Source organism: Panthera leo, chromosome A2 (assembly GCF_018350215.1).
Source record: "Panthera leo isolate Ple1 chromosome A2, P.leo_Ple1_pat1.1, whole genome shotgun sequence".
NCBI classification, from domain to species: Eukaryota; Metazoa; Chordata; class Mammalia; order Carnivora; family Felidae; genus Panthera; species Panthera leo.
Window position 1 is genome coordinate 11064035 of NC_056680.1, and position 21736 is coordinate 11085770.

Here is a 21736-nt window from a genome sequence, read left to right on the forward strand (position 1 = left end):
CTATTGCACTTGAGTGGGAGCTCTGGGTAGCAGCAAACCTAAGGTACACTCCTAGGTTCATACAGAAGTATAAGGAGACAACTGAGAAGTGAGACGCACAGGTGGAAAATGCTTTATAATTCGCCTGAGCTGATGGGATCCCATGTATGCAGGAAACTTTCTTAGAATTAGAGTAAAGGACCCCAGCCAGGGGAGCACCACCCAGCATCACAGCTACAAAATGGAATAATATTTCCCATCTTCTCATTGCTGACATTTGGGGCTGGATAAATATGTGTTTGGTGCTGTCCTATGGGTTATAGGTATTTGGCAACATCCCTTCACCCATGGCCAAATATCCCCAAGGACAAAATCATGCCTGGTTGAGAACCACTATGCCAAGATTTGACAACTGGAAGCATCGTGACAGAACTCTCATCAAGGCTTCATCCAGGACTACATTTATAAGTGTGACATGATATGTAATAAAAATACATCTATGTGGCCATCATCCCCATTTTGACACAGAGATAATAAAATTCTTCCAACTTCCTAAGTGATGAGAGTCATAAAGATGTCTTCTGTCAGGTGGGCACCTGGGTGGCTAAGTTGGTTAAGCATCCGACTCTTGATCTCAGCTCAGGTCATGATCTCACAGTTTGTGAGTTTGAGCTTCGCGTTGGGCTCTGCACTGACAGTTGGGTTTCTGTTGCTCTCTCTCTGTCTGCCCCTCTCCCTCTCATATGTGCATGTGCGCTCTCTCTCTCTCTCTCTCTCTCTCTCTCAAAATAAATAAATAAACTCAAAAATATATATATCTTCTATTAGATTAGTGGAGTGACTTTGGTAAAGCATCTAAGGAGAGGGGCTGCTGTGGAGGACTCAGCATGTGATTAGAAGACTGAAACTTTACATCCCAAACCCTGAATTCCAGGGGTGGAGGAGGCTCTGGAGACTGAGTCTAATTACCAATAGCCAATGATATAATCAGTTGCGTCTACATCATGAAGCTTCCATAAAACCCAAAAGGATGGTTCAGAGAGCTTTCAGGTTGGTGAACACATGGAGACAGGTAGAGTGGCATGCCTGGAGAAGGAATGGAAGCTCTACACCCTCTCCCCATACCTTGTCCTGTGCATCTCTTCTATCTGGCATCATCTCACCCCAAAGGCAGCACAGCTCACGAGGGAAATACTCAAGAGACACGTATAAACTTGAGCATGCACAAGCTCACCTACTGAGTCCATCATTGGACCACCTAACCTCAGACCTGAGGTAGAGCTCCAGTTCTTGGTAGGAAAGGTCTAAAAGTACCTACCCCTGACTCAAACACTGAACCACAGCCTTACTACTCAAAGATGGGTCCACAGACCAGATGGGTGGCATCAGTACCTACCGAGAAATGGTTACAATTACAGGATCTCTGAGCCCCACCTATGTCCTGCCGAATCAGAGTCCGAATTTCAACAGGATCCCCAAGTGATTCATAAATACATTAATGTTGGAGAAGTTCTGGTCTAGAGTGGTGTTTCTCAACTTCTCCACTGTTGACACTGTGCTAGATAATTCTCTGTGGTGGGGGCCATCCTGTGCATTGTATGATATGGGGCACCATCCCTGTCCTCAACCCACTAGGTGCCAGTGGCACCTCCCTAGTTACGACCACCAAAACTTTCTCCCTTATCTTGTCAAGGGTTCTCTGAAGGCAAAATCACCCTTGGTTGAGAGCCACTGACCTAGCACATGAGAACTGGAAATATCTTGGTCGATTTACAGTCAAAGCTCCTTCCTCCCTCAGTTCACAACTCTGAGTAGTTCGTGCCACACTTCTGAGCCCCACTGTTACAACTGTACTTTAATAAGTGTGGACTTTTCAGGGTGCCTGGCTGGCTCAGTCAGTTAAGTGTCCAACTTCGGCTCAGGTCATGATCTCACGATTCATGGTTTCCAGCCTCACATCTGGCTCTGTACTGACAGCTCAGAGCCTGGGGTCTGCTTCGGATTCTGTGTCTCCCTCTCTCTCTGCCCTTCCCCCATTAGTGCTCTGTATCTCTTTGTCTCTCAAAAATGAATAAAAACATTAAAAATTTTTAAAAAATAAGTGTGAACTTTTCTTTAATTCTACATATTAATGAAATGATATGATATCTGTCTTTCTCTGCCTGACTTATTTTGCTCAACATATTACAGTCTAGCTCAACCCACATGGGTGGGGAGAGAAGAGAGGGAAACAAACCACAAGAAAATCTTAACTATAAAGAACAAATGAGGATTGATTGAGGCAGGTGGGTGGGGATGGGCTAGATGGGTGATGAGGATGAAGGAGAACACTTTAGGATGAGCACTGGGTGTTGTATGTAAGTGATGAATCACCGAATTCTACTCCTGAAACAAGTATTACACTGTATGTGAACTAACAAGAATTTAGATTAAAAAAAAAGAGTGGGCTTTTGTAAAAATGAAATAAGGCAATCCACACAGAAGTCTAAGATCAGTGTATGGTGCATAACGTGATCTAAATATATCTTATAAGTAACGAGCTTTTTCATCTGGGACACTAAATGGAAGTTCTCAATTTGTGTTACCAGCATAAATCCCCTTACTGATTAGTCAAAAACATCATGAACACAAGAGCACGGTACCCATAGGCTTATAGCAAATTAACATACCTCTCTCTCTTGTTGAGAGGAGAATAGCAATTTTCTAGAGAAACCGGGAAGTCTTTTCTGCCATTAAGACAATACTTTGGAGGTCCATGAGACCTGCTTAGGCAGGTCCCTTGGTCTTAGATTTGGAGAAAACGTTAACTCAAAATTGGGGTAAGATATAAGGAGGTTAGACCTCTGGAAGGCCAGCAAGAGCATGGAGAAGAAATAACAAAAGCCAGATTCACCTGACTTCTAATCTGGTCTCCTGGGAACAGAGAATTAGTAGGAAAAAATTCTTTTCTGTCCAGACCAGTGGCCCAGAGGGAAACAAGGTGCTCCAGCGTGGGACTAACAATGGAAACAGCGCCTAATGAGCAGACACAGGGAGCTGTAAATATCTCCTCTGCCGTCCTAACCATGGTGCTCCTTGTGCAGGACAGGACATGGTTGTTGCTCTCGGATTCCTAAGTCTGGCTGGGGTACCCATGTTTCACTCCTTCTTGCTGTCCTGTCTGGGAACAGAGCCTTGGTTTTCATCATCGACCATCAAGGGGGAATTTCGGTCCTCCACACAGAGACACTCCTCTTGTAGACCCCATCCAGGTGAGTCTGAGAGCTCAGCAGGTATTTCAGGGAAGGATCAGAAAGAATGGAACTTGAGAACCTTTTCTTGAGGTCACCTTAGAGCCTAAGCAGCCTGGCCCAGAGTCAAGAGATACCATGTTTGTTTGTTAGGTTGACTTTTAAAAATTTGAACACAATTTACTTAATACATTTTTTTAAAAGAAGTGTTTGTTGGACTCAGCAATACAAGGATCACTGGTGATGCTGAGCGGTGGGAATGGAAATCCAATTGGATGAGACTGAAGAAGGAAAAGGGGGCGGTGCGTAAAGAGGTTCCAGTGAAATTAGCACGTATCCACGGAGTTTTGCAGCTAACGGGAGTAGGGAAACAGAGTAGGAGGCTTGGAGATATGAGCAGCGGGATGGGAGCATTTTACACTTTTTTTCATTTGGGGTACATTTAACTTGTTCTTTATTACTTAGAAGGATCCAGCCTCCTGAAGGTAAATACTCCCTTGCGACAGTGGTTTTTGAGACACACATTTCAAGTATGGTCTCTCTCTTTGGTATTTATCAGAAAGAAATAATAGACTTAGTATGACTGAAGGGATATGCCAAGGAGCATTTTGGCCACAATTTTATTACCAAGGAGGCTGAATAGGTTTTAGACTTTGTTAGCCACTTACTTCCTATATGCAAATTTTTTGGCAAGTATGTTGCTTTTCTGTACTGGGAACTGAGTGTTTTTATTGTTGTTTTATTTCATTCTTTCAAAAAACAATTGCAATCTTTCACCAAGTTTGCTGTTTGCCACTTAATATTTCTGTGGTGTGTAGATGTGTTTATGGGATTGAGAGAAAGTCTAGATATATTGTGTGCTCAAATCTCTCAGTTGGTCATATCGTGTTCCCCTCATTGCTTTTAAACATCGAAATTCTTCCACATCCTTACTAGTAAGAAGTGCTTTTCCATATATTGCTGTGTTATGTCACATCTGACTTTCCTTATTTCTGCCATTTTATATTTTGAAGTTAGATCTGTTTTTTAAAATAGTAATCACCTCCTGTCCTTATGTGCAACATGTTCTTTTGTATTTAACTAAAGATTCCCTACATCTTTTCCATCAGCATGATTGAGTCCATTTATGGTTACGTACAATAAAATGATAGCTTTAGCTACTGCTTCCTCCACCGTATGGTAAAAAGTATATTTTCCCATCATTTATTTCCAAGCTTTTACCCATTTCTCCTGAATCAGAGACCCGTGTGGATGTCATTACTGCTCTTTTACATCCTTTCTGTAAGACATTAGTGTTGGATCATTGTTCAGTTTTGTTTAATACAGTTACTAGAATCCACCATGTTTAACATGATTTTCGTTTCCCTACTGTACTTTTTTAATACGTTCTCATGTTCTTAGAACTTGTTTCTATATGAATGCACACCTTTGTGACCAAAAGATGCAAACAAAGCAGGTGAGGCCCCTGCTCCTTTGGGTCCTATATTATCCTGGAGAAGACAGCAAAGAAGTAAGTGCTTATATGACATAGGGTCTTCAAGGATAACTCATAGAAAGAAAGGGGATGGATGGTCACGGAACGTGCATTATTTTGCACAGTACAGTCTGGGAAGGTTTCTGCATGTCAGACAAGGAACAGAGTAACGGGACTGGAGTGTTCCCACTGGATGTGGCAAAACAAAGATCAAACCCCAGAGCCCGAGATAACAAAGGAAAGAATACCACCAAGGAAAGTGAGGAAAGGGTCAGCCACATCCACTGTAGACAGGGAATAGGTACATTAATAACAATCAGGTCAGGGGCCCGAGGTGGACACCATGATGAGGCAAGTGGAGCCATCAGCCCGGGCTCCCTGGAGTCTGACTTAACATCAGCACCCACACTCACTACATTTTCTCTTGGCAACCAGGCTCCTATAATGGACTTGCCATTCACACTGCTTTTGTCCCACATGAGCAGGCAACGGTCTTCTGTTAAAACTACTTTTCCCATTATACCAGTGGATTCCATTTTTTTGGACTGTCCACAGGAAACATGCCTTTGACATTATGATCCAGAATGTGTACACATGCAAATACACAAATCCACATGGATGCTCACACGTGTGTGCGCACACGCGCACACACAAACACACACACACACACACACACACGGCTGAACAAACAGAATGACCATCATAAACTAACAGGAAGGATCTATGCTGAACTTTTTATATATATTCACCTAATCTGTCGACTACCTTGGAGGGTGGATACCACTGCCCCCACTATACTAGTGAGAATATTAACATTTTAGAACAATTTGCTTGTCTTCCCAAATTCAAACAGTTAACATTTCTTGGTGGATCTAAAATTCAAAGCTCATTAACTGATCCCAAAGTTGTCCAAAGTTGTGTGTGTTTATCATATAGAAAAACCTGTTACCATTTGATCTTGATAAATCCCCGCTATTTTTGTATGCTGTGTATTTGCTTTTGTCAGTTGGGGATTTATTCCTTTTACTCATATTTCCAGTGGATGTTTATACTTCATGTGTCTTGACACGATAAATACAGCACTCTTTTCTCTTTTGGAGAAATTGGATTTTGTTGCTTTATTAGTCATACTGGGCATATGGGGGTAAACCTAGGATTGGAATGCAGCCAGAACCAGGGAAGCTTTCTGATCATCACGATCTCTCAGGGACCACCTGGGCTTATGAGATCTTTCTCCCTGCTCTTCCTTTGCTCTGTCTCCTTCTGAGTTTTTTATACTTCTCTAAATGTAGAAGAGAAGAATGGTCATATTAAAATGGAGCAGCGTGTTTTCATGTTCATGGGAATCTTACCAACTGGAAATTGGGTACTTTTCTATATTCTTTAGGGTAATGACAATTTGATATTGAGAACTTCACCTGTATCATTTCTTTCCTAAATATTGTACCTAGGGGTGAGAAGAACCCGTAGTCACCTGGCCCCAGAAGGCTGTGGTGGGGCAGTGTGGACCCTCGAAATACAGATGCCAGAATGTTAACCATCATTGGAAGTAAGAAGGAGATCTACTTTTATTTGCAGGATTCCTTAGGGACAAAATTAATGAAGTGCAAGGAACACTAGGCAAAGGAAGGGCTCCCTGTGTCGTGAAGTTTCAGCTGTAGCAGGGAGGCCACCTCGTTCCTCAACAGTCCCTGCCATCACCTCTCTCTTACTCGTTTCTTGACCACACTGCCTCCATTTTTATACCTGGGTACCCGAAACAAATGCCTTCCTCAGGGCCTTTGAACTGGCTTTTCTTCCTGCAGAGCCCACACTTCCCCAGACAACCTCATGTCTTCCGTGCACATATCCCAGAAGTCTCTCTTCAAATGTCACCTTGCTTTTAGGTCTTCCTGAACTCCCCGTAAAGATAATAACCCAACCATTTTCTTTTATGCCTGCTTTTCCCCCGCACACATCATTGTAATTACAGCATTTCTGCCATGTTACTAGTGCCCATTTGTGCTAATATTAATCTTTTTTTTTTCTAATTTCTAGTCACCACCACCACCACATGGCACCAGGCAATGATACCCAAATTTCAGAATTTCTTCTTCTGGGATTATCAGATGAACCAGAATTACAGCCCGTCATATTTGGGCTTTTCCTCTCCATGTACCTGATCATTGTGTTTGGAAACCTGCTCATCGTCCTAGCTGTCAGCTCTGACTCCCACCTCCACACACCCATGTACTTCTTCCTGGCCAACCTGTCCTTTGTGGACATCTGCTTCACCTCTACTGTCATCCCAAAGATGCTCTGGAACATCCAGACTCAGAGCAAAGTCATAACCTATGCAGGCTGCATCACACAGATGTACTTTTTCCTACTCTTTGTAGAATTAGACATCTTTCTCCTGACTGTGATGGCTTACGACCACTTTGTGGCCATCTGTCACCCCCTGAACTACATGGTCATCATGAACCCCCGGCTCTGTGGACTGCTGGTTCTGGTGTCCTGGATCATGTGTGCCCTGAATTCTTTGTTAGAAAGCTTAATGGTATTGCGGCTGTCCTTCTGTACAGTCTTGGAAATCCCCCACTTTTTCAATCAGAACTCAATCAGATGATTGAGTGAACTCAATCAGATGATCCAACTTGCCTGTTCTGACACTTTTCTCAATAACATGGTGATGTATTCTGGAATTATGCTGCTGGCTGGTGGTCCCTTTGTGGGGATCCTTTACTCTTATTCTAAGATAGTTTCCTCCATATGTGGGATCTCATCAGCTCAGGGCAAGTATAAAGCATTTTCCCCCTGTGTGTCTCACCTCTCCGTTGTCTCTCTATTTTATTGTACTGGCCTGGGAGTGTACCTTAGCTCTGCTGCTACCCAGAGCTCCCACTCAAGTGCAACAGCCTCAGTGGTGTATACAGTGGTCACACCCATGCTGAACCCCTTCATCTACAGCCTGAGGAACAGAGACATGAAGGGGGCTCTGATGCGGAGAAAGGGGAACACTTTTGCAGTGTTGGTGGGAATGCAAACTGGTGCAGCCACTCTGGAAAACAGGATGGAGGTTCCTCAAGAAATTAAAAACAGAACTACCCAACGATCCAGCAATTGCACTACTAGGTATTTATCCAAAGGACACAAAAATGCTGACTCGAGGGGGCACACACACCCCCATGTTTTTAGCAGCACTATCAAAAATAGCCAAATTAGGGAAGGAGACTAAATTTCCCTTGACTGATGAATGGATAAAGAAGATGTGGTGTATATATATAATGGAATATTTCTCGGTGATCAAATAAATGAAATCTTGCCATTTGCCATTTGTGGATGGAAGTAGAGTGTATTACGCTAAATAAGTCAGCCAGAGAAAGACAAGTAAATGATTTTGCTCATGTGGAATTTAAGAAACACAACAGATGCACATAGGTCAAGAGATATAAAAATAAAACAAGATAAAAACAGAGAGGGAGGCAAACCAAAAGAGACTCTTAAATACAGAGAACAAACAGAGGGTTGCTGGGGGTGGGGGGGAGATGGCTTAAATGGGTGATGGGCATTAAGCAGGGCACCTGCTGTGCCCTGCTGTGATGAGCACTGGGTATGACATGTAAGTGGTGAATCATTGGGTTCTACTCCTGAACCAATACTACACCAAACGTTAACTAACATGGATTTCAATAAAAAAACAAAAAGCAAACTGGGTTCAAAATCCCTTATTACTCTTTTCAGATACTGAGGTGACTTTTTATAAGAACAGAATTTTCTGGAATAAGAACCGTAAGTTGCAAGTTCATGAGAGATCTGGTTGTATGAAATTATTTATCACACACCTGCCTTAATAAAAGGTGAAATGTTAAAAAAAAAAGATTGTAGACCATGTGGCTCCATTTGTGTATAATTCAAGAAGATGCACACTAAGCTTTAATTTCTCTGTTATATTATTGTGAAGATGCAATCCAACTGAGCCTCCATATCCTTATTTCTGAAGGTAATGTGGGGTAATGAGCCCTAACTCCAGACAGATGGTGTGAGGAATAAATGAAAGGCGTAGAGCACTTTGTTGGATCTGAAGAAAATATTCAAGGTTAAGGGTGTGATATGTATATGTGTGTGTTCGTTTATGTCCATCTTTCTCTCAAATAAACACATTAATATGCATACATGTAGACGCACAGAGGACTTACTAAAATCCCATCTATTATGTTGAAAGAAAATGTTAAATATGGCGGAGGGGGGTGGGGAGGATCGTAATGAAAAGAATAAACATTCAAGTCAACGTGAACTAGAAAGAATACAATTTTGACACAAAGACTTAAAATGGAACAGGTGACCTCAATTTTAAAAAGGAATTGTCTTTTATATACACAATGGAATACCACTTGGCAATGAGAAAGAATGAAATATGGCCATTTGTAGCAACATGGATGGAACTGGAGAGTGTTATGCTAAGTGAAATAAGCCATACAGAGAAAGACAGATACCTTATGTTTTCACTCTTATGTGGATCCTGAGAAACTTAACAGAAGACCATGGGGGAGGGGAAGGGAAAAAAAAAGGTTAGAGTGGGAGGGAGGCAAACCATAAGAGACTCTTAAAAACTGAGAACAATCTGAGGGTTGATGGGGGGTGGGAGGGAGGGGGGTGGGTAACTGGGTATTGAGGAGGGCACCTGTTGGGATGAGCACTGGGTGTTGTATGGAAACCAATTTGACAATAAATTTCATATTAAGAATAAATAAATAATAAAAAGGAATTGTCTTTTATCTCAAATCTTCAAAGGCCTCAGAGTCAAAACCACATTTACATGTATGTAGTGAGAAATCATTGTCCAGCAAGTAGGGCAGAATATCTCCAAACTGAAACTAAATTCTTTCCATTTAAGGTGGGATTTCAATACCAAATGCCTTTACCCAAGGGAAAGTTCACTGAATGAATTGAAAGGCTCAAATCCTGCTCCTATAAACAATATATTTCTGAACAAACTTCTGCATTCGATTCCTGATGCTGCTACAATAAATGACTATACTTGTGGCTTAAAACGAAGATTTATCCAAAGTTTCTAGGTCAGAAGCCTGAAATGGGTCTCGCTGGGCTAAAATGAAGAGATCGTCAAGGCTGTGATCCTTCTGGACACTCCAGAAGAGAATTGACTCCCTTTCCTATTTCTATTTTTTAGTGGCTTTCCTATTTTTTAGTGGCGACCTGCATTTTTTGTCTAGTGGCCCTTCCTCTAGCCCGCAGCATTGTGTCTGAAAATGTCTCTCTGATTCCAATTCTTTTCTTCCATTTTCTGCATTTAAAATGTTTGTTTGTTTGTTTGTTTGTTTGTTTTGAGAGAGAGAGACAGGGAGAAAGAGACCAAGCATGAGCAGGGGAGGGCCAGAGAGGGAGAGAGAGAATCCCACGCATGCTCTGCTCTGTCAGCACAAAGCCAGAAATGGGGCTCAGTCCCACAAACTGTGAGATCATGACCTGAACCAAAATCAAGAGCTGCACTATTAACCTAGTGAGCCACCCAGGCACCCCCTTCCTCTTTCACATTTAAAGGACCGCTGTGATTGCTCTAATCCCATCCCGATAATCTAGGCTAATCTTTTTTTTTTTTTTTTATCAAATTCAGTGATTAGCAGACTTATTCCACCTCCTGGCTACATTCCTCTTAGTCTGTAAACAAATGTTTTCAAAAGTTCTTTGGATTAGGATGTGGACATCTTTTGGAAGCCCTTATTCTGCCTACTCCATAGTTTTTGCTCAAACATAAAGTATTTGCTGTCACTCAAGAGCCCTTAGGTAAAAGCATTGAACACAGAATTTATCAACACCTAGAGAGTTATGTGAAAAACTTGTCCTTCAAAATCACATATACAGAAGATTCCTGGTGGAGAAGACCTAAAACTGCCTACACGTGTCTCTAACACAGGAGCACAGCCTTGCTCTCAAGCTGTGCTCCACAGACCAGGACCCACAGCATCAACACCACCTATCAGAAACACAGAGTCCCTGGAGACCTGGAGACCTAATGCATCATAATTGGCATTTTAACTACAAACTCTGGCGATTTGTACACACAATGCAGGTAGAGCAGTGCTGGTCTCGAATAATATTTCTCACCTTCTCACCGTTGACATTTGGGGCTGGGTGAATATTTGTATTGGGTGCTGTCCTATGGGTTATAGGTGTTTGGCAACATCCTTTCACACATGGCCAAATATCCCCACGGGCCAACTCCTGCCTGGTTGAGAACCGCTGTGCCAGGGTTTGAGAACTGGAAGCATCGTGACCGAATTCCAATCAAGGCTTCATCCAGCACGACAATTTATAACTGTGATATTATGATTTGTAATAAAAAAAAATTATTTGATCTACATCCCCATTTCTGGTACAGAGCTCCTAAAACTCTTCCAATTTCCTAAGTGATGGGAGTCATAAAGACGTCTTGTGTTGGGGGGGAGGGGCATCCGGGTGGCGGTCAGGAAAGGGTCCAACTCTTGATATCATCTCACGATTTGTGAGATCTTCACTGTTAGCACAGAGGCTGCTTGGGATTCTCTCTCTCTTTCTCTCTCTCTCTCTCCACCCCCCTCCAAATAAATCAATGTAGTTAAGGGGGAAAAAATGTCTTCTGTCAGGTTAATGAAGTGACGTTGAGAGGGGCTACTGGCCAGGAGGACCAACCATGTTATTAGAAGACTGAAACTTCACATCCCAGCCCCTGACCTCCTGGGAAGAAGGAGGGTCTGAAGATTGAGTCTAATCACCAAAGGCCAATGATTTAATCAACTGTCTACATAGTGAATCTTCCCTAAAACCCAAAAGGATGGTTCAGAGAGCTTTCAGGTTGGTGAATGTGAGATGTGTGGGAGATGGTTTATTTTCAGAAATACCAAATAGGGAGGAGCCATTTTGGCAGAACAGCCTGGAAGCTTTTTGTGTCTCTCGCGTCCATGAAGTACAGGCAGACCGACACTAAACCATCCTACACACCTAGAAAACTGGAAGATTAACACAACAATCTGCGCAACCTGAACCACAGAATTCAGCAGGTACGCGGCACGAAGACCTGAACTTGGGGAGCAAGAAGCCCCGAAGGTAGGGAACCCCTTTTGCAGGCAGAGAGAGGACGGAGACTGGGGTGGGGGGAGCATACGGGAAAAGCACCGCTCCCCAAAAGCAGCTGGAGAGAAAGTGGAAAACTGGAAACAGCCGCAGGGACGAAACTACAAAGGGAGAAAGGAGAAAGGAGAGGGTTTAAATTCCATTCAGACTGTAAACAAGGGGAGCGCAAAGGCTGCAACTCCGCAGCTCCCTACCTGGCGGTGCTCTGGTGGGAAGGGTGAATCCCCAGGAACAGAGTGGGGTCCGGGAGGTCCTCGGGCCACAAGGGGAAAAGCGGTTCCACTGCCGGAAGGACATTCGGTAGAGACTGTTGACGCCACCTGGTCCCAGCAGACCCCGGAAGGCGGCCACATTCGCTGGTGCTGGGACGAGGTCGTTGAGGGTGAAGCCTGGTGCCAGATGTGTGTTGTGATTTTCCACAGTCCCTGAAACGCTGAGGCTACACCGTCTCTCCATCTTTTTGGGGGGCGGGCTGACACCTGGCCGCAGTCTCGGGGCACCGGCACCAGCAGGGTCCGGCAAGCGGTCCTGGGTGCGGCCGCCATTCGGCCATTGTTCATTCGGGCACTGCTCGGTGAGACCCTCCCCCAGAGGGGCAGAGCGGGTCAAAGCCGCAGTCCTTAGGAAGTAAGGGGCCGGGGAAAACAGCCGCATCTGAGACAAAACTTGGGAGAGAGGTACTGCCTGGGGCCTGGTCACGGAGAGTGGAAAAGCGGGGAGTGGACGAGAGCTGAAAACGGAGGACCGGTGCGCGACTGCCGATCCGGGAGAACAGCCTGGGTGGCTGGGTGGCGCCATTTTTCACCGCTCCTGCGCAGGCGCCTGCGCACCGACAAGCCCTGCAACAATCCACCCCAGGAGGCTAGCAGCGCCATCTAGTGGAGAGCGGAGCCATTACAACGAGTCCTGCCCAACTGGGCCAACTTCGCTCTTCAAGAACACAAACCTCACCGCCGGCTTCATTTCTGGACTATAAAGAGCTACATGGACTGATTCTAGGGGAAAACGAAGCAATTTCAGTCCTACTTCAATCTGTTAGCAGGTTCATCTATTCAATTTTTTCTCTCTCTCTTTTTTTTTCCTTTTTCTCTTTTACAATTCTTTTCTTTTTCTTGAATACAGAGAGAGAAACAACTCATTTTTATTTTCAATATTTCTTAAAAATATCTGTCTTTAATTTTTATTACTATATTTTTTACTTTGGTGTAAATTTTTTCAACTTCTACTTTACTTCCATCATTTTATTTTAGTCTACTTCAGTATACCCACCTTTTCAAATGTTCAAACAATTTCTTTTTTTTCTTTTTCTTTTTTCTTTTTCCTTTTTCTTGAATGCAGAAAGAGAAAAACTCCAGTTTTACTTTCAATTTCTTTTAAAAATATTTTTATTTAATTTTTATTACTATATTTTTTGGTTTTACGTAAATTTTTTCAAATTCTATCTCACTCCCATCATTTTATTTTAGTCTATACAGTGTATTCACTTTTTCAAATTTTCAAACGATTTCTTTTTTCTTTTCTTTTCTTTTTTATCTTTTTTATCTTTTTCATTTCTTTTCTTTTTTCTTAAATACAGAAAATGAAAAAAGTCATATTTCTTTTTAATTTTTATTAAAAATAGTTTTCTTTAATTTTTTCTACTATATTTTCTACTTCTGTGTATATTTTTTCAAATTCTATTTTACTCATATCATCTCATTTTAATCTACTTTAGTGTATTCATTTTTTCAAACTCTCAAACGATTTCCTTTTTTTTTCTCTAATCCGTCAAACCACTTCCAACACCCAGACCAAAACAAACGTAGGATCTAGCATCATCTATTTGTGTGTGTGTGTGTGTGTGTGTGTGTGTGTGTGTATTTTTAATTTTAATATTTTTTTTAATTTTAATTTTTTTAATTTCAATTTTTCAATGTCATTAATTCCTTTTCTCCCTTCAAAATGACAAAATGAAGGAATTCACCCCAAAAGAAAGAGCACAAACAAATGACAGCCAGGGATTTAACCAACACAGATACAAGCAAGATGTCTGAACCAGAATTTAGAATCATGATAATAAGAATACTAGCTGGAGTCAAAAATAGATTAGAACCCTTTCTGCAGAGATAAAAGAAGTAAAAAATAGCCAGAATGAAATTAAAAATGCTATAACTGAGCTGCAATCATGGATGGATGCAGTGGTGGCAAGGATGGACGAGGCAGAACAGAGAATCAGAGATATACAGGACAAACTTATAGAGAATAATGAAGCAGAAAAAAAGAGGGAGATTAAGGCAAAAAGCATGATTTAAGAATTAGAGAAATCAGTGACTCATTAAAAAGGAACAACATCAGAATCATAGGGGTTCCAGAGGAGGAAGAGAGAAATAGGGGTAGAAGGGTTATGTGAGCAAATCATAGTGGAAAACTTTCCTAACCTGGGGAAAGACACAGACATCAAAATCCAGGAACCACAGAGGACTCCCATTAGATTCAACAAAAACTGGCCATCAACAAGACATATCATAGTCAAATTCACAAAATACTCAGGCAAGGAGAGAATCATAAAAGCAGCAAGGAAAAAAAAATCCCTAACCTACAAGGGAAGACAGATCAGGTGTGCAGCAGACCTATCCACAGAAACTTGGCAGGCCAGAAAGGAGTGGCAGGATATATTCAGTGTGCTGAGTCAGGAAAATATGCAGCCGAGAATTCTTTATCCAGCAAGTCTGTCATTCAAAATAGAAGGAGAGATTAAAAGTATCCCAGACAAACAAAAATTAAAGGAGTTTGTGACCACTAAACTGCAAGAAATTTTAAGGAGGACTTCTGAGGAGAGAAAAGATGAATATATATATATATAAATAAATAAATACCAAAAGCAACAAAAGATTAGAAAGGACAAGAGAACACCACCAGAAACTCCAACTCTACAAGCATCATAATGGCAATAAATTCATCTCTTTCAGTACTCACTCTAAACGTCAATAGACTGAATGCTCCAATCAAAAGACATAGTGTAACAGAATGGATAAGAAAATAAGACCCATCTATATGCTGTTTACAAGAGACCCATTTTAAACCTAAAGACACCTTCATTCACATTGAAAATAAGGGGATGGAGAACCATCTATCATGCTAATGGTTGCCAAAAGAAAGCCGGAGTAGCCATACTTATATCAGACAATTTAAACTTTAAAATAAAGATTGTATCAAGAGATGACAGAAGGGCATTATATCATAATCAAGGGGTCTACCCACCAAGAAGACCTAACAATTGTAAACATTTATGCGCCAAATGTGGCAGCACCCAAATATATAAATCAGTTAATCACAAACAAAAAGAAACTCATTGATAGTAATACCATAATAGTAGGAGACTTCAACACCCCACTCACAGCAATGGATAGATAATCTAATCAAAAGATCAACAAGGAAACAATGGCTTTGAATAACACATTGGACCAGATGGACTCCACAGATATATTCAGAACATTTCATCCTAAAGCAGCAGAATATACATTCTTCTCCAGTGCACATGGAACATTCTCCAGAATAGACCATATACTGGGACACAAATCAGCCCTAAGTAAGTACAAAAAGATCAAGATCATATCGTGCATATTTTCAGACCACAGTGCTATGAAACTTGAAATCAACCACAAGAATTTGGACAGGTAACAAATACTTGGAGACTGAAGAGCATCCTACTAAAGAATGAATCGGCTAACCATGCAGTTAAAGAGGAAATTAGAAACTATATGGAAGTCAATGAAAATGATAACACCACAACCCAAAACCTCTGGGATGCAGCAAAGGTGGTCATAAGAGGAAATTATATAGCAATCCAGGCCTTCCTAAAGAAGGAAGAAAGATCTCAGATACACAACCTAACCTTATGCCTTAAGGAGCTGGAAAAAGAACAGCAAATAAAACCCAAAACCAGCAGAAGGCAGGAGATAATAAAGATTAAAGCAGAAATTAATGCTATCAAAACAAACAAAACAAAACAAAACAAAACAGTAGAAGAGATCAATGGAACCAGAAGCTGGTTCTTTGAAAGAATTAACAAAATTGATAACCCCCTAGCCAGTTTGATCAAAAAGAAAAAGGAAAGGACCCAAATAAATAAAATCAAGAATGAAAGAGAAGAAATCACAACCAACATAGCAGAAATATAAACAATAATAAGAGAATATTATGAGCAATTATATACCAATAAAATGGGCAATCTGGAAGAAATGGACAAATTCCTAGAAACATATACACTACCAAAACTGAAACAGGAAGAAATAGAAAATTTGAACAGACACATAACCAGTAAAGAAATCCAAGTAATAATCAAAAATCTCCTAAAAAACAAGAGTCTAGGGCCAGTTGGCTTTCCAGAAGAATTCTACCAAACATTTAAAGAAGAGTTAACACTTATTCTCTTGAAGCTATTCCAAAAAATAGAAATAGAAGGAAAACTTCCCAACTCTTCCTATGAAGCCAGCATTACCTTGATTCCAAAACCAGACAAAGACCCCACTAAAAAGGAGAACTATAGACCAACTTCCCTGATGAACATGGATGCAAAAATCCTCAACAAGATATTAGCCAACTGGATCCAACAATACATTAAAAAAATTACTCACCATGACCAAGTGGGATTTATCCCTGGGATGCAGGGCTGGTTCAGTATCCACAAAACAATTAACGTGACTCATCATATCAATAGAAGAAAGGACAAGAACCATATGATCCTCTCAATAGATGAAGAGAAAGCATTTGACAAAATACAGCAATGTTTCTTGATAAAAACCCTCAAGAAAGTAGGGATAGAAGGATCACACCTCGAGATCATAAAAGCCATATATGAATGACCCAACACTAATATCATCCTCAATGGGGAAAAACTGAGAGCTTTCCCCCTAAGGTCAGGAACAAGACAGAGATGTCCACTCTCGCCACTGTTATTCAACATAGTATTGGAAGTCTTAGCCTCTGCAATCAGACAATACAAAGAAATGAAAGGCATCCAAATCAGCCAGGAGGAAGTCAAGCTTTCACTCTTTGCAGATGACATGATACTCTATATGAAAAACCCAAAAAATTCCACCAAAAACTGCTAGGACTGATTCATGAATTCAGCAAAGTTGCAGAATATAAAATCAATGCGCAGAAATCGGTTGCATTCCTATACACCAACAATGAAGCGTCAGAAAGAGAAATCAAGGAATCGATCCATTTACAGTTGCACAAAAAAACCATAAAATACCTAGGAATAAATCTAACCAAAGAGGTGAAAAATCTATACACTGAAAACTATAGAAATCTTATGAAAGAAATTGAAGAAGACACGAAGAAACGGAAAAAGATTCCATACTCCTGGATAGGAAGAACAAATATTGTTAAAATGTTGATACTACCCAAAGCAATGTACATATTCAATGCAATCCCTATCAAAGTAACGCCAGCATTCTTCACAGAGCTAGAACAAATAATCCTAAAATTTGTATGGAACCAGAAAAGACCCCGAATAGCCAAAGCAATCTTGAAAAAGAAAACCAAAGCAGGAGGCATCACAATCCCAGACTTCAAGCTATACTACAAAGCTGTAATCATCAAGACAGTATGGTACTGGCACAAGAACAGATACTCGGATCAATGGAACAGAATAGAGACCCCAGAAATGGATCCACAAACGTCTGGCAAACTAATCTTTGACAAAGCAGGAAAGAGTATCCGATGGAATAAAGACAGCAAGTGGCTCTGGGAAAACTGGACAGCAACATGCAGAAAAATGAACTTGGACCACTTTCTTACACCATACACAAAAATAAACTCAAAATGGATGAGAGACCTCAATGTAAGACAGGAAGCCATCAAAATCCTTGAGGAGAAAGCAGGCAAAAACCTCTTTGATCTTGGCTGCAGCAACTTCTTACTCAACGGAAGCAAGGGAAACAAAAGCAAAAAGGAACTACTGGGACCTCATCAAAATAAAATCTTCTGCACAGCAAAAGAAATAATCAACAAAACTAAAAGGCAACTGACAGAATGGGACAAGATATTTGCAAATGACATATCAGATAAAGGGTTAGTATCCAAAATCTATAAAGAACTTATCAAACTCAACACTCAAAAACCAAATAATCCAGTGAAGAAATGGGCAAAAGACATGAATAGACACTTCTCCAAGGAAGACATCCAGATAGCCAACCAACACATGAAGAGATGCTCAACATCACTCATCATCAAGGAAATACAAATCAAAACCACACTGAGATATCAACTCACACCTGTCAGAATGGCTAACATTAACAACTCAGGCAACAACAGATGTTGGTGAGGATGCAGAGAAAGAGGATCTCTTTTGCACTGTTGGTGAGAATGCAAGCTGGTGCAGCCACTCTGGAAAACAGTATGGAGGTTCCTCAAAAAACTAAAAATAGAACTACCCTAAGACCCAGCAATTGCACCACTAGGCATTTATCCACGGGATACAGGTGTGCTGTTTCGAAGGGACACATGCACCCTCATGTTTATAGCAGCACTATCAACAATAGCCAAAGTATGGAAGGAGCCCAAATGTTCATCGATGGATAAATGGATAAAGAATATGGATATATATATATATCCATATATACATATATATGTATATATCCATATATACATATATATGTATATATATACACATATATATACATATATATGTGTATATATATACATATATATATATATATATATACACACACAATGAAGTATTACTCGGCAATCAAAAAGAATGAAACCTTGCCATTTGCAACTATATGGATGGAACTAGAGGGTATTATGCTAAGTGAAATTAGTCAGTCAGAGAAAGACAAAAGTCATATGACTTCACTCATATGAGGACTTCAAGAGACAAAACAGATGAACATAAGGGAAGGGAAACAAAAATAATATAAAAACAGGGAGGGGGACAAAACAGAAGAGACTCATAAATATGGAGAACAAACTGAAGGTTGCTAGAGGGGTTGTGGGAGGGGTAATGGGCTAAATGGGCAAGGGACACTAAGAAATCTACTCCTGAAATCATTGTTGCACTATATGCTAACTAATCTGGATATAAATTTTAAAAAATAAAAAATAAAATTAAAAAAAAGAAATGCAACCAATTTCTGTGCATTGATTTTATATCCTGCTACTTTGCTGAATTCATGGATCAGTTCTAACAGTTTTTTGGTGGAATCTTTTGAGTTTTCCACATAGGGAATAGCATGTTATCTGCGAAGAGTGAAAGTTTGACTTCCTTCTTGCTGATTTGGATGCCTTTTATTCCTTTGTGTTGTCTGATTGCTAAGCTAGGACTTCCAACACTATATTGAATAACAGTAGTGAGTGTGGACATCCCTGTCATGTTCCTGACCTTAGAGGGAAAACTCTGTTTTTCTCCATTAAGGATGATATTAGCAGTGGGTCTTTCATATATGGCCTTTATGATCTTGAGGTACAGTCCTTCTACCCCTACTTTTTTGAGGGTTTTTATCAAGAAATGATGCTGTATTTTGTCAGATTCTTTCTCTGCATCTATTGAGATCATGTGGTTCTTGTCCTTTCTTTTTTTGGTGTAACGTATCACATTGGTTGTTTTGCGAATATTGAACCAGCCCTGTATCCCAGGTATAAATCCCACTTGGTCGTGGCAAATGATTATTTTAATGTACTGTTGGATCCAGTTGGCTAGTAATTTGTTGAGAAATTTTGCATTGATGTTCATCAGGGAAAATGGTCTCCAGTTCTCCTTTCTGGTGGGATCTTTGTCTGGTTTTGGAATCAAGGTAATGCTGGCTTCAATGAGTTTGGAAGTTTTCCTTCCACTTCTGTTTTTTGGAACAGCTTCAAAAGAATAGGTGTTAACTCTTCTTTAAATTTTTCATAGAATTCCCCCGGAAAGTCATCTGGCACCCTGGACTCTTGTTATTTGAGAGATTTTTGATTAATAATTCAATTTCTTTACTGGTTATGGGTCTGTTCAATTTTTCTATTTCTTCTTGTTTCAGTTTTGATAGTGCATATGTTTCTAGGAATTTGTCCATTTCTTTGAGATTACCCAATTTATTAGTGTGTAATTGCTCATAATATTCTCTTATTATTGTTTGTATTTCTGCTGTGTTGGTTGTGTTCTCTCCTCTTTCATTCTTGATTTTATTTATTTGGATCCCTTCCTTTTTCTTTTTGATCAAACTAAGGGGTTATCAATTTTGCTAATTCTTTCAAAGAACCAGATCCTGGTTTCATTTATCTGTTCTACTGGTTTTTTTGTTTTTTGTTTTTTGGGGGTTTTTTTTTGGTTTCAATAGCATTGATTTCTGCTCTGATCTTTATTATTTCCCATCTTCTGCTGGTTTTCAGTTTATTTGCTGTTCTTTTTCGAGGCCTTAGGGTGTAAGGTTAGGTTGTGTATCTGAGACTTTTCTTCTTTCTTTAGGAAGGCCTGGATTGCTATACACTTCCCTCATAACCATTTTGCTGCATCTCAGAGGTTTTGGGCTGTGGTGTTATCATTTTCATTGACTTCCATATACTTTTTAATTTCCTCCTTAACTTCTTGGTTAGCCCATTCATTCTTTAGTAGGATGCTCTTTAGTCTCCAAGTATTTGTTGTCTTTCCAAAAAAAATTTTGTGGTTGATTTCGAGTTGTGGTCTGAAAATATGCATGGTATGATCTCTATCTTTTTGTGCTTGTTGAAGGCTGATTTGTGAAACAGTATGTGACCTAGTCTGGAGAATGTCCCATGTGCACTTGAGAAGAATGTGTATTCTGCTGCTTTAGGATGAAATGTTTTGAATATATCTGTTAAGTCCATCCGATCCAGTGTGGATTTTCTGTTTAGATGATCTCTCCATTGCTGTAAGTGGGGTGTTGAAGTCCCCTACTACTATGGTATTATTATCAATGAGTTTCTGTATGTTTATGAGTAATTGATTTATATATTTGGGGGCTTTCATGTTTGGAGCATAAATGTTTACAATTGTTAGATATTCTTGGTGGATAGACCCCTTAATTGTCATATAATGCCCTTCTTCATCTCTTGTTACAGTCTTTATTTTAAAGTCTAGATTGTCTGATATAAGTATGGCTACTCCAGCTTTCTTTTGGCAACCATTAGCATGATAGATGGTTCTCCATCCCCTTACTTTCAATCTGCAGGTGTCTTTGGGTCTAAAATGGGTCTCTTGTTAACAGCATATAGATGGATCTTGTTTTCTTATCCATTCTGTTACCCTATGTCTTTTGATTGGAGCATTTAGTCCAATGACATTTAGAATGAGTCCTGAAGTATATAAATTTATTGCCATTATGTTGCCTGTAGAGTTGGAGTCTCTGGTGGTGATCTCTGGTCCTCTCTAGTCTTTGTTGCTTTTGGCTTTTTTTTGTTTTGTTTCATCTTTTCTCCTCTCAGAGAGTCCCCCTTAAAATTTCTTGCAGGGCTGGTTTAGAGGTCATGAACTCCTTTGTTTTTGTTTGTCTGGGAAACTTTCATCTCTCCTTCTATTTTAAATAACAGCCTTCTGTATAAAGAATTCTTGGCTGCATAGTTTTCTGATTCAGCACATTGAATATATCCTGCCACTCCTTTCTGGCCTTCCAAGTCTGTGGATAGTTCTGCTGTGAACCGGATCTGTCTTCCCCTGTAGGTTAACGACTTTTTTTGCCTTGTTGCTTTCATGATTCTTTCCTTGTCTGTGTATTTTGTGAATTTGACTATGATATGCCTTGTTGTTGGTTGGTTTTGTTGAATCCAGTGACAGTTCTCTGTGCTTCCTGGATTTTGATTTCTGTATCTTTCCCCGGGTTAGGGAAGTTTTCTGCTATGATTTGCTCTCATAAACCTTCTATCCCTTTTTTTCTCTCTTCATCTTCTGGCACCCCTATGATTCAGATGTTATCCCTTTTTAATGAGTCACTGAGTTCTCTCATTCTTGTATTGTGTT

General features: G+C 40.3%; 1 pseudogene; it reads left to right on the forward strand.

Annotated features, from left to right (window-relative positions):
- The first annotated feature begins 6736 nt into the window (after positions 1 to 6736).
- On the forward strand, positions 6737 to 10570 carry LOC122214087 (annotated as a pseudogene).
- Positions 10571 to 21736: the final 11166 nt, after the last annotated feature.